Consider the following 14,916-nt stretch of genomic DNA (forward strand, 5'->3'; position numbering starts at 1 on the left):
TCAGAATAATCATTTATAGAATAACTGGGTGAAAACTATCACAGCTATGTTAGATCTCTCAAGCCAAACTTTTAAATTCTACTTAGAGTGCCCTGGCAGAATATAAACCTGAAACTTTCCAGCTCTTGATATTCTAAATAGAAAAAAATCTCCAATGCAAACAGAGCACTAAAAAGCAAGAACTATGAGTATAATGTTGTATTACTTAAAAAATATTTTTAAAAAATCATTTAGGAAATCCCCAAATCTGAGAAAAGCTCCTCTGACCTGTTTAAACTTGTCAAAAACAATTTATAATTGCCCATCCTGAACCTTAGGAAGAAATGACAGATTCTTTTTACCTTAACCAAAGCCCTTAAAGCCCCAAAAGGGGGCTGAGCGTGGTTGCTCACACCTGTAATCCCAGCACTTTGGGAGGCCCAGGCGGGAGGATTACCTGAGGTCGGGAGTTGAAGACCAGCCTGACAAACATGGAGACACCCCGTCTCTACTAAAAATACAAAAATTAGCTGGGCATGGTGGCTCATGCATGTAATCCCAGCTACTTGGGAGGCTGAGGCAGGAGAACCCCCTGAACCCAGGAGAATTGCTTGAAACCAGGAGAACTGCTTGAACCCAGGAGATGGAGGTTGCGGTGAGCTGAGATCATGCCACTGTACTCCAGCCTGGGCAACAGAGTGAAACTTCTTCTCAAAAAANAAAAAAAAAAGTCCCCAAAGGCCATAGCTACACCAGAAATTAGGAAACTGCAGAACACCTGTGTGTGTCTGCAGAGGGCTTTCTCTTCTTAGCGCATTCAGTGAAAGTCTTCAAAGGCAAACAGCTTCTCAGCTTAGACTCAAACACAATCCTCTGCTTCTCCCTAAACCAGTATGCCAATTAGTATATCCTCTAAGGTTAGCGGTGAGAGGGGGAGGCATGAGAGAATATAAATGTAATAACTGTCTCTCAGAGCTGTGAGCATTTAAAAAAAGATAATGTATCTTATAGAAAACCTTAAGGAAAGTGCCCAGCATCTAAATATCACTACTAGAGAAGATCAGAGAAAGGCCACTGGGACTAGGAAGGGCCTGGAGACAGGGGTAAGGGGACACTGGAACATCCCCAGATACCTGTTAGGAAGCAAGTTTTGGGAATAAACACAAGGATGGGTTTTTCTTTGCCATACAAAGTTTTGAAAGCCAGTGATGAGACACAGAAAAAACACTGTGTACTAATACTTGTACACAAACAGGATAATGAAGAAGGAAAGGCAGAGGGCTTTACTAACCCTAATCCTTACTCCATCCTAAATGAGTACATGCTATACATATACTCTCAATGACCAAAAATGAGGGTAAATTATGATCTATGCATCCATTTAAAAGTACACTGTGAGACAGAAGGAATAAATTCTACTGTTTGATAGCAGAGAAGGTTAACTGTAGTTAACAACAGTGTGTTGGATATTTCAAAATAGCTAGAAGAGAAGATACGAAATGTTCTCTACCCAAAGAAAGGGTAAATGTTCGAGGTGATGGATATCTTAAATACCTGATTTGATCATTACACATTCTATGTGCACAGCAAAATTTCACATGCACTCCATAAATATGTGCAAATATTATGTATCAATAAGTAATAAAAATAGTAAAAGGGATTTTGCCTAAAAACAAAGAAGTAATTACAGTATTCAGTATGAACTTTGTGAATATACATATAAAAGGCTTCACTGGGCACTGACTATTGGAAAAGGTACACTTTTTAAGTATTTTTTTGAGATGTTCATGCTATTTTGCTAAATAAAAATAAACAATTGACAAAAAATATTATATGTATAAAACTAAAAGGCTTGACGTCAAAATGTATGTACGATGATGTCCTGGAAGTAGATGAATTATGTGTGATTAGATAAAGGGTCTTTTTTTTTTTATAATTTTGTGTATTTTCATCAGAAAAGGTGAATAAGATAACTCCAATCCTCAAATCTGAGTGCAATAGACAAGGGATATGTCCCCAGTATGAAAGCATTGGTTAGTAAGAAAACCAGTGAATTTAGTTTTAAATATGTTCCCTTTGCAAGAACAGACTCCTAGTGAAAATGAGTATTGTCCAGGCATGGAGTCAGAAGGCATGCCCCACCTACAGATTCAGTTTGGAGAGTTATCTTCAGAAAAGTGATGTTTGAAATTGCAACAGTTATAGGCATCGCTGAAGAAGGGGTTGTTGATAAAACAGTGTAAAAGACAATTTACTCAACTCCCATACTTATCTGTTAAATGGGATCAAAACACATCTTTCAGGTTTTTTTTATGATTATTGAACAAAATGGTGGCTGTAGATCTCCCGTACCTTTCAATATACCACAAATATTGTTGCCCTTTCCCACATTATAAAGCCAATTTCATAGAAAAGCTCTATGAACATCTTCAATCATTAAAATAAAATCTCCTTAAGATTTCACAATTTTTAAATGGAGGTCATCCTCCTCATCCAACACCATCAATCTCAGTATATCTAGTCACTTGGCAGAAGAGGAACAGTTATTGACTACATACAATGTGCCAAGCACTTATGTATGAGCTTAACATACAACCACTTTCATAACAACCCTATAAAATAGATAGATTGGTCCTTGTAGTATTAGTAATCATAAGAGTAGTTGTAGTGATAGCAGTGATAGTAGTTTTCGTAATAGTCACAATGCTAGTTGTAGTAACAGTAACTACAAATCCTTGATAGATTAATAATAATATTACAATTAAGATATCAATAATATTTACTATGTACCAGATGGTTCATATACATTATCATAAATAATTATATAAAACTTTAAATGTGATATTATTATACCTATTTGTTAAATAAGGACATTCAGAATCAGTGAGATTAAATCAATTTCTACCAATAGAGAAATAGAGAATAGAGAGCTTCAGTGATGACTGCCTGAGTAAGAAGTTCATTGTCTTTGCAGCAAGGGATTTGGATACGCCTGGATGAAAGCCCAACGTTCAGTTTTCGGCTCACTGATTTGCAGTCTAAGGAACTGAATTTTACCAATTTACCCTTATCTATTAGGCTCTGAAGTTGTCTGCAGGAATCAAATCACAATAGTCTTGAATAAATTGGAAGAGTCTACATTAAGGTACACTGCAGGATGTATCTATTATGATAACTGGCCTTTATCACTTAAGGAAACCCTTCTTCTGGAAAGTAGGTCAAACTAGAATATGAAATAACAAACCAGAGACCTGTTGGTTGCACCAAGAACTAGATAATAGAAGAAATTGACGTTCTTAAGAAGTATCTCTGTTGCTAAGACTTCTTAATAAATACCTCATGATATTTAGTTCTGTATAATTGAGAGTGATTCCCTAAATCTGAGCCGCTTTTCTCGAGCCAGGGCCACTGGAAGTGCCTGAAATCAAGCAGTGGCCATGGGAACAGAAGGGCTGGCATGAGTATCAACAGCAGCATCAAGTGTGGAGATTTTCATTAGAAAGAGAAGAGACTAAGATAACTCCAAGTCCTAAAATCTTGGTGTAATAGACAATGGATATTCCCATAGATAATCTGAAAAAGTGTTGGTTTTTCTATTCCAAGGAAATAGAATTTTATTCTGTCATTAACACAAGAACAGAATAGTCTTAATAACAGAATTCCATTTAAAAGATTCTCTCCCCTTGGCAGTAGTTTATTATGAATTTACTATTACTTTCATTTTTTCACTTGAGATTTCCTCTCTTGGGATTCCTGAAAGGCAATCACGTGCTCTATCCTGAAAACACAGTGACTTCATATTGACAGTCATTATGATGAAAACATCAGTCCCTCTTATTCTCTATAAAATGCAATGCCCACTTGGATCAGAGGAAAATGTGCCCTGAAGTCCTATGTAACCTAACCCCATAGAGATCCCTGGAAAGATGGATTGATTCGGCTGAAAATGTATCACTCTTCCCCTCCACCTAATCCCACATTTCTCAAGGAGATGGAGAGAAGCACACACATGCACAAGCAATGTGGGGGAATGAGTTTCTAGTTGATGGATGAAAAAAGAGGAACTACTTACATTAAGAATATTTGCCTTTTGGAGATGTTAAAACACCCATTAATGCAATGTAGAGAATTAAAACCCCTCTAGAGAAACTTCTGATTTATGAGGGCAAAGGGACCTCAATATGTTATGCAGTTTAAATTCCAATCAAAATTTCCATCAGCAACCTGAATATCTGAAAGGAATCTCAGGTTATGCATTTGGGGAATAGGATGATTAATACAAATCTTGCTGTTAGCCCTGATGAGAGACAGATCCAGGATTCTGTAAATCTAGCAGGATAAGAGTCTATTCTGGGCTCTCTCAAGGGAGACTTTGAAAAGGGGTACTGCTGCTGGCTTTGAGAAAGGGAGAAAGGACCATGGTTCTCTACTCTTCTTCCACTTATTTCAAATGGTTTCAATTTGCAGGGCAGCCTTCTGACTCTTGTTATTTTGCATTACAGTCCAATCAGCAAAATTTCCCTCCTCTACCTCTGCTATCTTTTCTGAATTCTGCATTCCAAAAGATAAAATAACCTTTATTTCAATAACTTCTCATTCAATATTAAAAAAGAAATTTGATTATAGTCCTCGTTCTATTGTTACAAATTGCATCCTTGCTGCTTTGAACAAAAGCACCCTTCTTGGCCTCAATCACATCTTGATTAAAATAAGAGAATAATCTTTCATGCCTGATTTATTGTATTTATTGTAAAATTTAAGAAATTATTAGAGGAATCATTTAATATTACCTATTTTCATAGTACTTCAATTATCACACATGGAATGGGCTTACTGGTTTATACATCTATTCATCAGAAAGAGATATCTCTATAGCCTATTCATTCTTTCATTAGTTGGTTACTTCATACACTTGTCAACTGACAACTATATATGTGCCAAACACTTTTATAGGCACTGGGGTCTTTTCTGGGCTCCCCTATCAATATAAAGCCTTCCTTGGGGTGATCCGGTTAATTTTATTATGTGTTAATTGCTCACAAATTTGTAAACCAACAAAATTTCTCTTCTGTATTATAATGTAAGTGCTACCTAAGCATCTACTCTTAACCATCCTTCAAGTAACTGAACCTTATGCCTAAGATGAATACGGAGTACCACAACTTTCTCCCCATTTGTAGACATTAAAAACAAACAAAATCTTGAGACTTATCCTTCAGTTATATTCCATCTTTCACAGAAACTCTCCCAATAAGGTCAATTCATCACCCAATTTTGTCAATCTATTGCCTAAATATTTCTTGAATCTATCCTTTTTAGTTTATTTTTACTACTACTACAATGATGCAGGTCATCATAATTTGTCCCCAGTTATACCGTAACAGGTTCCTAATTAATTTCCCCTGCTTCAGCCTTTTCCCCATTTTAATCCATCCTCCTCACAGTAGCCTAAGGAGATTTGCTAGTTTGAGTCCTGAAAGATGAGAGGGGGAAGATGGGCTCAAGCTGTGACATGAAGGTCCATGATAAGCAGTTCGCATCTCTCACAGTGCCTGTCACTTGGTAGGTTCTAATTTGTTGCTGTGTCTGAAATACAGGAAAGCATTTTGAAAACCACAGGATTCTACAAAATTAGGTTCCATAGGACATATTTTAGCTTAAAGGTAATGACATTTATTCCAGTCAAGTATTTCCCCTTCCTTCTTTCCTGGATTAAGAATGTAAGCCATTGTCTTCCTTATGTATTCTTGCCAAAGGAACTTGTAAATGTCAGAGGTAAGTGAAATCCCAGGAAATGAATGGAAATGTCACCTTACAAATTCATTGAAATTTTTGTTCTAGTGGAAATTAGATGAATCTTATGAAATATAGAGAAGTGAATGTTTGGGAAATGGCAATCTGACCAAGAGAAATCAGATTTAAACTTCATGCTTCTAAGTTGCTATTGATGTGGAAATTTTCAGCAAAACTGTGGCTGTGATTTCAGCATTATGACTATAGATGGACACTGACTTTTTATTTATTTTTTGTTGTTTCTATGGATATATAGAGTAGGTGTATATATTTAAGGGGTTTATGAGATATTTTGATACAGGCATACAATGTGCAATAATTAAATCAGAGTAAATGAAGTGTCCATCAATTCAAGCATTCATCATTTCTTTGTGTTACAATTATCCTCCTTTAGTTATTAAAATGTACAAAATGCACAATAAACTGTTACTGTCATCACCCTGTTGTGATATTACCACTAGATCTTATTTATTCTTGACTTTGACTTTTGAGCCCTGCAAAGTTATGAACACTGAAATATCTTGTAAGACCTTCCAGAGTTACTTTTCCCTATATTTTAAATGTATTCCCTACACTCAGTAATTTATTTGCTTTGTTTACTGCCAGTTTATGGAAAGTCTTGAGTTATCACATGAGACAAACTTTTAAAAAGTGACTTGAATCAAAACCTCACATAGAATTTATAAAATCACAGCTTTGTGATGTGGGTTGCTTTTCTACTTCTGAAATAAAAACATTATCATACTTAAATAACTCATAGTGTGACAAAGGACAAAATTGTCTCTATGGATTGACCTAGAGAGACAGCATTTATGTCTTCAACAGCACAAACCTTAGATATCCTGATACCAAGTGAATGTTCACTAAATATTTGAAGCATAAATGTAAAAAATTCTGATTGCTCAGAACTAATTCCTATATCTGAAAAATCATTCCAAATGTGTTCTTGAATGTTCATAAACAAACAGTATGCACAAACATTTCCTAAACTTCCACAAAATTCCTAAGAAGCTGAAAATGTACATTTGTACATTTAAATTTCATTTCATTTATTTGTTCAGGTGAGCTGCGTTAAGTAAGGACTTAACATCTACGGACCTCAAGTAGTTCATCTGTAAAATGGGGATAATTATAATACCTATATCATATAAAGCATTTAGCAAAATACTGGGCAGTATGTCACTTCTGGCAAGTACTCATGCATGCCTATGCTTACAGAATGTCACTTCTTAGATTCGACAAAAGAGTCTTTGGAACCTGTTTCATCAAAGTGCAGGTTCAATTCTGTGCTATAAAACACAAGATAGCTTGTTTAGGGCTGGATATTCATATTTTCTTATAAGGGCTCAATAACCCTTTTGGGAACATTGATTATGCCAAGCTATCTGTGAAAATGCTTTGTAATATGCTGTTTTGTATCACAGAATTGAACCTGCATTTTGATGAAACAGGTTCTAAACACTCTCTTTGTAGAATCTAAGAAGTAACATTCTGCCAGCATAAGCATGCATGAGTACTTAGCAAAAGTAGCTAATATTATTTTTATTGTCAATTATTTTCCTTTCCCATGACATTTTTCCCATTTCATACTAAAACTAAGAAACAGAAATATTAGTGTTTAGAAAAAAGGAGAAGAGAGAAAGCAAATAGTCTGAAATATGCACAACTGAGGTTGGAGGTTGGCCCTCATCCTTGGGAGGATTCAAGACTCTTATCATCAGCATTGTAATAATAATAGGTACTTGCCTGCTACTCCCTTGTTTGCTCCCCGATTCCTTCAGATGAATAGAGGATTCATCACTGCTGTAGCTAACCAGAGAACCACATCACAAGTATATTATGTGAATCATTATCAATCAGTTTCTTTAGAGGATCAGGAAAATAAAAATGAGAATGAAAGTGAGATCTCTCACTAATGTTATAGGTGAGGTTCTCAAAGAGGGGGGTGAGGAAGAAGACCCCTTCCCCTTAAGCTTCTAAGGCCACTTTCTCTTTAGACTTCTATATTGCATTTCAATAGGAAAAGTTAAAAGTCAGCCAGAGGAGGTCAGAGGAAGGACCGGTTGGTACCACTGGCCATTTTAAGGATTAAACTCCCTACTGCTAACCACAACCCTATCTATAGATCATGGACATGGTATGGAGAAATTTTCCCTAGAAGGTATTGTTCTTGCTCAACTGCTCAGACCCCTACCTAGTCACATCCCCCATGCTCTCCACCCTCTCACATGTGCATCTCTTAGACTGTAAGCATTTAAAATGGCCAGGGATTCCTTTGTTGAGAAGCTTGGTTATTGAGGCATCTATGCCTGCTGCACCTCCTGGTTGAATAAAATTACCACTTCCTTTCCTGTTTGGTGTTTGAGAAGTTTGTTTGTGGCCACCCCTGCTTCACTAAAAGGATAAATAAATATTAAATATATGAATTAAATGAAAAAATTATATAGGTCAGCAACATATAGTCTTTGACTAATATGATAACTTTGTATCCATGCACAAAAAATATATAATTTTATTTCCAGAAACATTTACAAAAATCGCTCATGGAAGTATCCACAAAGAAAACTGTAATGAACATGCAAAAGTCAAGACTGACAAGGTCACACTTTCTCTTTAATACATTAAAACTAAAATAAACAATAAAGAAACAAGAGAGTATATACACGAAAAATGTGACATACTTTCTAAAATTAAGCATTGGTTCAATAATGAACTTTTTAATTTAAATAATTTAAAGTAACAAGTAGAAGAGGACTCTATGCTAGAATATTTGGAACACAGCTAAACTGTATTTAGAAACTATGTATAGTCTTAACCATTTTAATCATTAAAAAATGAGTGAAGACTTCTGAAAAATCTTTAAAAACTCCTTTATAAAAGCAAGAAGAATGTATTTAGAACTGTCAAAATCAACTTTTTCAGAACTCTGGAAGTTAATTAAAGGCTTGCAACAATCTGAAGAACTGTATTTAAAAGTAATAGCTAAATATTAGTAATAACAATAAATTTTACAGCATTACAATTTGACCTAATCTCAGCTCTCTTCCCAAGATCCATGGTACATTTGAAGAACAGTAACCTAGCAGCCACTGGAAAGGGCTGAATGGGCTTGGAGCTACCCAAATGCACCATTCCCTTAATTGTCACTATTTCACCTGTCTGGCAGTACATTGCAAAGCTTCATTCTTAGGGCTTGTCTTTAATTGACCTGACTTAGCTACTCTGTGTGAATGGCCTTATTTGCAGTTCATTGGTTGAAAACAACCAGTGGCAATTGTTTACCTTTGCAGCTGCCTGAGGCAGAATTATAGCTGGCGCTAAAGAAAAGCTAATCAAAAACTTAAAAGAAATATTGGGGAATTATAGGAGATTTGAAAGCTTTGGCACACTGCTGGAAATTTAGGAGGTTACTATATTAGTCAGGGGTCTCTATGGAAACAGGAGAGATGACAGATAAATAGATAGATAGATAGATAGATAGATAGATAGATAGATAGATTTATTATAAGGTATTGGCTCATGTGAATAATGGAAGCTGAGAACTTCTATGATCTTCCATATGTAAGCTCATGATCCAAGAAAGCTAGTGGTGTAGTTTGAAGGCATGAGAGCTGGAGAGCTAATAGTGTAGATCCTAGCCCAAGTCTGAAGTCCTGAGAATCAGAGGTACCAAGCTCAGGAGATCTATGTCTCAACACAGGCAGTCAGGTTGAATGAAAATTTAAACTTCTTTTGTCTTTTTGGCCTATTCAGTCTTTTGATGGATTAAATGATGCCCACTCACGTTGGGGAGGATCAGCTGCTTTACTTAGTTCACAAATTCAAATGGTAAACTCTTCTGAAAACATGCTCACAGACACGTCCAGAAGTAATGTCTAACCAAATATCTAAGTACACTTTGGCCCATTCAAGTTGACACATAGAATTAACCATTATACTCACATGCTTGCACATGTTCAGGGCTGTATGCATCCCCATAAAGATTTGAGAGGATCCTAATCCCTTATTTCTGTCTGCTTTTAAGGCTCTGTGAAAACCAGAAGTGACGGCTAGGGTAGAGTTGAGAACGGGCTGCTTGAATGTTTTAGGCATCCCCTATACCTACACACAGAGCCAGAGCAAAGATATGGAGAATTATTGACACAAGTCATGTAAGGAAATGTTCATCAAACCATTAGCTGATCACTAAGCTAACTAAGTAGATATTTCACAAGCTGCACAAGACCAAAACAATACAAATTTTACAGAAGTAGTATGATAAAGTCACTAAACAATTCTAATAAACAGCAACAAGTAAAAAACACTGTGAAAGTAAGAGAGCATAATTTGATCTCAAGAGTTGCTGTATCATACTATTTCAAATGTTTAGTTTTCAACAACAACAAAGAATTAATGAGACACACAAAATAAAAAATGTCTGGAACACAAAGAGTAAAAAAGTATTCAAGAGAAACAGTATTTGCAGAAGCACAGATGTTATACTCAATAAAGAGTTAAAATTTTAAAAGTACAAGGAATTAAAGAAAAACATATCTAAAAACTTGAAGTAAACTATGAACATGATGCCTTTCCAAAGAGAGATTATGAGGAGAGAGGGAACTCTAAAAAAGCCAAATAGAAACTCTTGAGTTGGAAAGTATAAGAACTAAAATGAAGAATTTACTAGAAGGAATCAACAACATATTGAGCTGGCAGAAGAAACCTGAACAAATGTCCCTTGAGATTATGTATTCTAAGGAAGAAAAAGGATAAAGAATAAAGATAAATGAATAGAGACACTGGTATACTTTAAGCATACCAACATACCTATAATGGAATTTCCAAAAGAAGAGGAAAAAGAAGGGAGGAAAGAATATTTGAAGAAATGATGGCCAAAAATTTACCAATCAATTCAAGCCTAATGAACTCTAAGAGATCTATTCTAAATATGCCACTGTTAAATGGTCCTTTAACAAGGACAAAGAGAGACTCTTCAGAGCAATAAGAGAAAAGCAATATAAAAAAAGGATCATATACAAGGGATCCTCAGTAAGATTAATAACTTCCTTATCAACAGAAATCATGGAGAAAAGAAAGCAGTGGCATGTCATATTTAACATACTAAAAGAAGACAACTTTTAACCAGTAATTCAATATCCAGCAAAACTGTCATTCAAAAACAAGGAATAAATTAAGACATTCTCAGATAAACAAAATGAGTAAACTTGTTACTAGCAGACCTGCCAAAAAAAAAAAAAAATGCTAAAATAAGTCTTACAAGATGAAGAGGCAATAATTTCAATTCATAAACAAAAAAGGAAAACCAAAAAAGATAGGTAAACTTTTAAAACAGCATAAATATATGTTTGTTTATAACTTTTATTGTCTTATCTGACTTAAAGAAAACTACATAAAGCAGTAACTGTAAAGCTGAGTTGATGAGCTTATAATGAATAAAGATGTTATTTATGTGATAATAATGATATAAATGAGATGGGGAGTGCAGTTATACATAAGTGAGTTTTTATATTCTATTGAAATTAAATTGGTGTTAATCTTAGCTAGATTGTTTTAACATGTTAATTGTAACTCCCAGGGCATCTTAATTCACCAAGAGAATTACTAAAAATATATAGCTTAAAAAAATGAAATTTTTAAAAAGTGGTATACTAGAAATATCTATACATATAAAGATCACATGGAGAATTAAAGGAAGAAAAAAGTAATATCTTCAGAAATCAAATAGCAAAATGGAAGACAATATTTACTTTATCAACGATTATCAACCATATATATGTAATTACATATATATTATAAACTAGACATATTCACATATATGTATATCTACATATACATACATATATGTGTTTGTATATAAATATGTACTATGCCTAACAACAAAGTCCCAAAATACATGAAGCAAAAATTGATAGACTTGAAGAGAGAAACAACTGACAGAATTGAAGTCAAAAACAATTGGAGACTTCAGTATCCCATTTTTAATACTAGGAAGAACAATGAGCAGAATATCAACAAAGAAATGGAAGACTTAAATAAGACTATAAAGCAATTAGACCTAATGGAATTTTAGAGAAGACTTCACCCAAAAATGCTAGAATAAACATTCTTAAATGCACATGGAACGTTCTCTAGAATAGACAATAGGCAATATTAAAAAAAAAAAACTTAATAAATGTTAAGGAATTTAAATAACTAAATGTATGTTCTCTGACAAAAATAAAATAGATCTAGAAAGCAATAACAGAAGAAAATTTACAAGTATGTGATAATTTAAAAAAATCAAACTCTTAAATAACCAATGGGTCAAAGAAAAAAAATCACATGTAAAATTAGAAAATACTTTGAAAATCAACATTTGAAATGAACAAAACCCAAAAATATAACATACCACAAATTATTGCATACAACTAAAGTAGTGCTAAAGGGAAATTTATAACTGTGAAGAACTATTTATTAAGAAAAATCTCAAATTGATCACATAAGTTTCTACCCTAAGCAACTACTTTAAGAAGATTAAGCTGTACACAAAGCAAATAGAAGAAAGAAAATAATAAAGACTAGAATAAAAATTAATGAACTAATAAATAATGAAATAATGAAACCAGAGTAAATCAACAAAATCAAAAGTTGGTTATTTTAAGGATAAACATTAAAACATACATAGCAAAAATCGATAGAATATAGGTGAACACATGAAATTAATCTGTCTTCTTCTCTCATGAAGGCTGTTTCTGGTGAAAAAGAACACCCAAACATGTTACACTTCTATTTTTTGTGCTCCTTTTCAAATATCTTACGAATTAATAGTGTTTTGGTTGTTATATGGAAATGAAACCCTTAGAGAGGGTTTAGTTAGCTTAGGAGACAAAAAATGAAAAGATCAAAGATGATTAATTTTTTATTCATATCTTTGAACTGTCTCACTTATTATAATGAATTATGTATTACTTTTATAATTTCAAATAAATTCTAGTATAAAAAATTTAAAAGAAAATAAAGATGATATAGATATTAACATGGAAATATTTTGAGGTTAAAAAAGCATATATCTCTATATAGTTATATATATATATATATATATATATATATATATTTTATTGCATTTTAGGTATTAGGGTGCATGTGAAGAACATGCAGGATTGTTGCATAGGTACATACACGGCAATATGGTTTGCTGCCTTCCTCCCCATCACCTATATCTGGCATTTCTCCCCATGTTATGTATGTCTATATTTATAAGCATACCCATTACAACTGGCTTCAATGGAATATATCAAAATGTTAATACTTGTCATCTCTCAGTGGTACTATTATTTTTATTACTTTTTAGAGTTTTATATAATTTGGACTTATAATGACTTTTTTTTACAATTATAAAAAAAATCAATGAAGTTATTTTAGGTTTGGAAGCAAAAATGTTTTATTGAGAGGGAAGAATAAGGCAGAAGGTCCAGGAAGTGTGGCTGAATGTCAAGGCAATTGAAAGGAGTTGGAATGAAACCCAGTCCTCAGACACTCAGGGGAGGGTCGATTCAGGGCAAGAGAATGACCTTAGTGGTCCTTACCATTAATCTCCCATTCCTTTTGCTGTGTTTTGCCTGAAACTTTCAGTTAAACTGTCATTTAAACTTCTAATTCATTATATTTAGTTAATATCTTTACAAATAACCATGACTTGATACCAAAGTTAAAAGGATTTACATTTTCATTGTTGTTTTTTGAAAATGTGAACACTAATGTTATGCTGGTTGTTATGTAGAAGAAATTTCTTCAGTGGAATCCAACAGGATGCTATTCTTGCAAGACACCTTCAGTATAGATCACAGACTCTACTCTGCAGTGAATTTTGAGCTCCAAGGAGGCTTGTTAAGGGCGCAGGATTTTGGAATGTGTGTTCCAGATTTATCAAAGTTATGCTTAGTAGGCTAAAAAGAATGAGTGAGATAGTAATGCATTGGAAAAGAATGAGCTGTTGTATGTTGTGAGAGGGACAGAGGTTTAACAAGACCTTTTGCTATGTGTTGTATAATGTAATTGTGCATCTCTGCTTATTCACAAGACCTATATTGTATTATCAAAAACAATTTTTAAATTGATTTATATCTTTTGAATGCAAGAGAAGACATAAAATCCTGGCCATGCATTAAGGCAGGGCTAATGGGGTAATGTTTCAGAGCCTTCCATAAGGGAATGGGGACCTAACGTACAGTCTCCAGAATCTCTTCTAGAATGAAACAGAACATTCATCTTCACCATGACAGCCAGGCTGCTGGGAGCATGAGCGAATGAAAAAGGAGTCCTCTGGTCTTCATGGTTTCAACTCAAGATGAAAGGGAAATGGTGCCAGCTACTGATAAATTTACAGTTTTAGGGACAAGGCATCTTAGGGGCTGGATATTTCATTTGGAGCTATAGCTAAAGGTTTTGTAAATGTATGTAATTTGCAAACAGAATCAATAATTTTGTTCTTCAAGGGAAGAAAGCTTTTGTTTTTTGATGAGTGTATCTCTTCCTGAAAAAAAGAGTGAGGGAGGATTTACACCCCAGGGTGAGACATGCTTCAAGTCAAGAGCACGCACAGTCATTTAAAATAATGTTGAACAAGAAAGGGATGCCGTGAGAGGCAGATGTGAGTAAGACACCTGAGTGACCCTGGGGGTCCCATGCAGCCAGAAAGGAAGAAAGACCAAAGCCACAAATATGTAGCATAAGGCTATGAGAGGGAGAAAGTTCTAAAGAAGTTGTTTAAGAAGTGTTGCTGGGCCGGGTGTGGTAGCTCACACCTGTAATCCCAGCACTTTGGGAGGCTGAGGCAGGTGGATCATTTGAGGTCAGGAGCTCAAGACCAGCCTGGCCAACATGGTGATACCTGTCTCTACTAAAAATAAAAAAATTACCTGGGTGGTAGTGGTGTGCACCTGTAATCCCAGCTACTCAGGAGGCTGAGGCAAGAGAATCACTAGAGGCTAAAGCAAGAGAATTTCTTGAGCCTAGGAGCTGGAGGTTGCAGTGAGCCAAGATTGGGCCACTGCACTCCAGCCTGGGTGACAGAGTGAGACCCTGATCTCAAAAAAAGAAAAAAAATATTGCTATGTCTCGAATATGATAAAGTATCTTTCATTGCTCTTTTTTTTTTTTTTTTTT

General features: G+C 34.6%; 1 long non-coding RNA gene across 1 annotated transcript in view; it reads left to right on the forward strand.

Moving 5' to 3' along the window:
* The first annotated feature begins 5,421 nt into the window (after positions 1 to 5,421).
* The window catches only part of LOC108295838, a 61,816-nt gene continuing 52,321 nt past the window's right edge, over positions 5,422 to 14,916 (forward strand). The window contains exon 1 of the long non-coding RNA XR_001821607.1: positions 5,422 to 5,541. This is a non-coding gene — a long non-coding RNA (uncharacterized LOC108295838). The remainder of the gene's footprint in view (positions 5,542 to 14,916) is intronic.

This window comes from Cebus imitator, unplaced genomic scaffold (assembly GCF_001604975.1).
Source record: "Cebus imitator isolate Cc_AM_T3 unplaced genomic scaffold, Cebus_imitator-1.0 Scaffold19, whole genome shotgun sequence".
NCBI lineage: Eukaryota > Metazoa > Chordata > Mammalia > Primates > Cebidae > Cebus > Cebus imitator.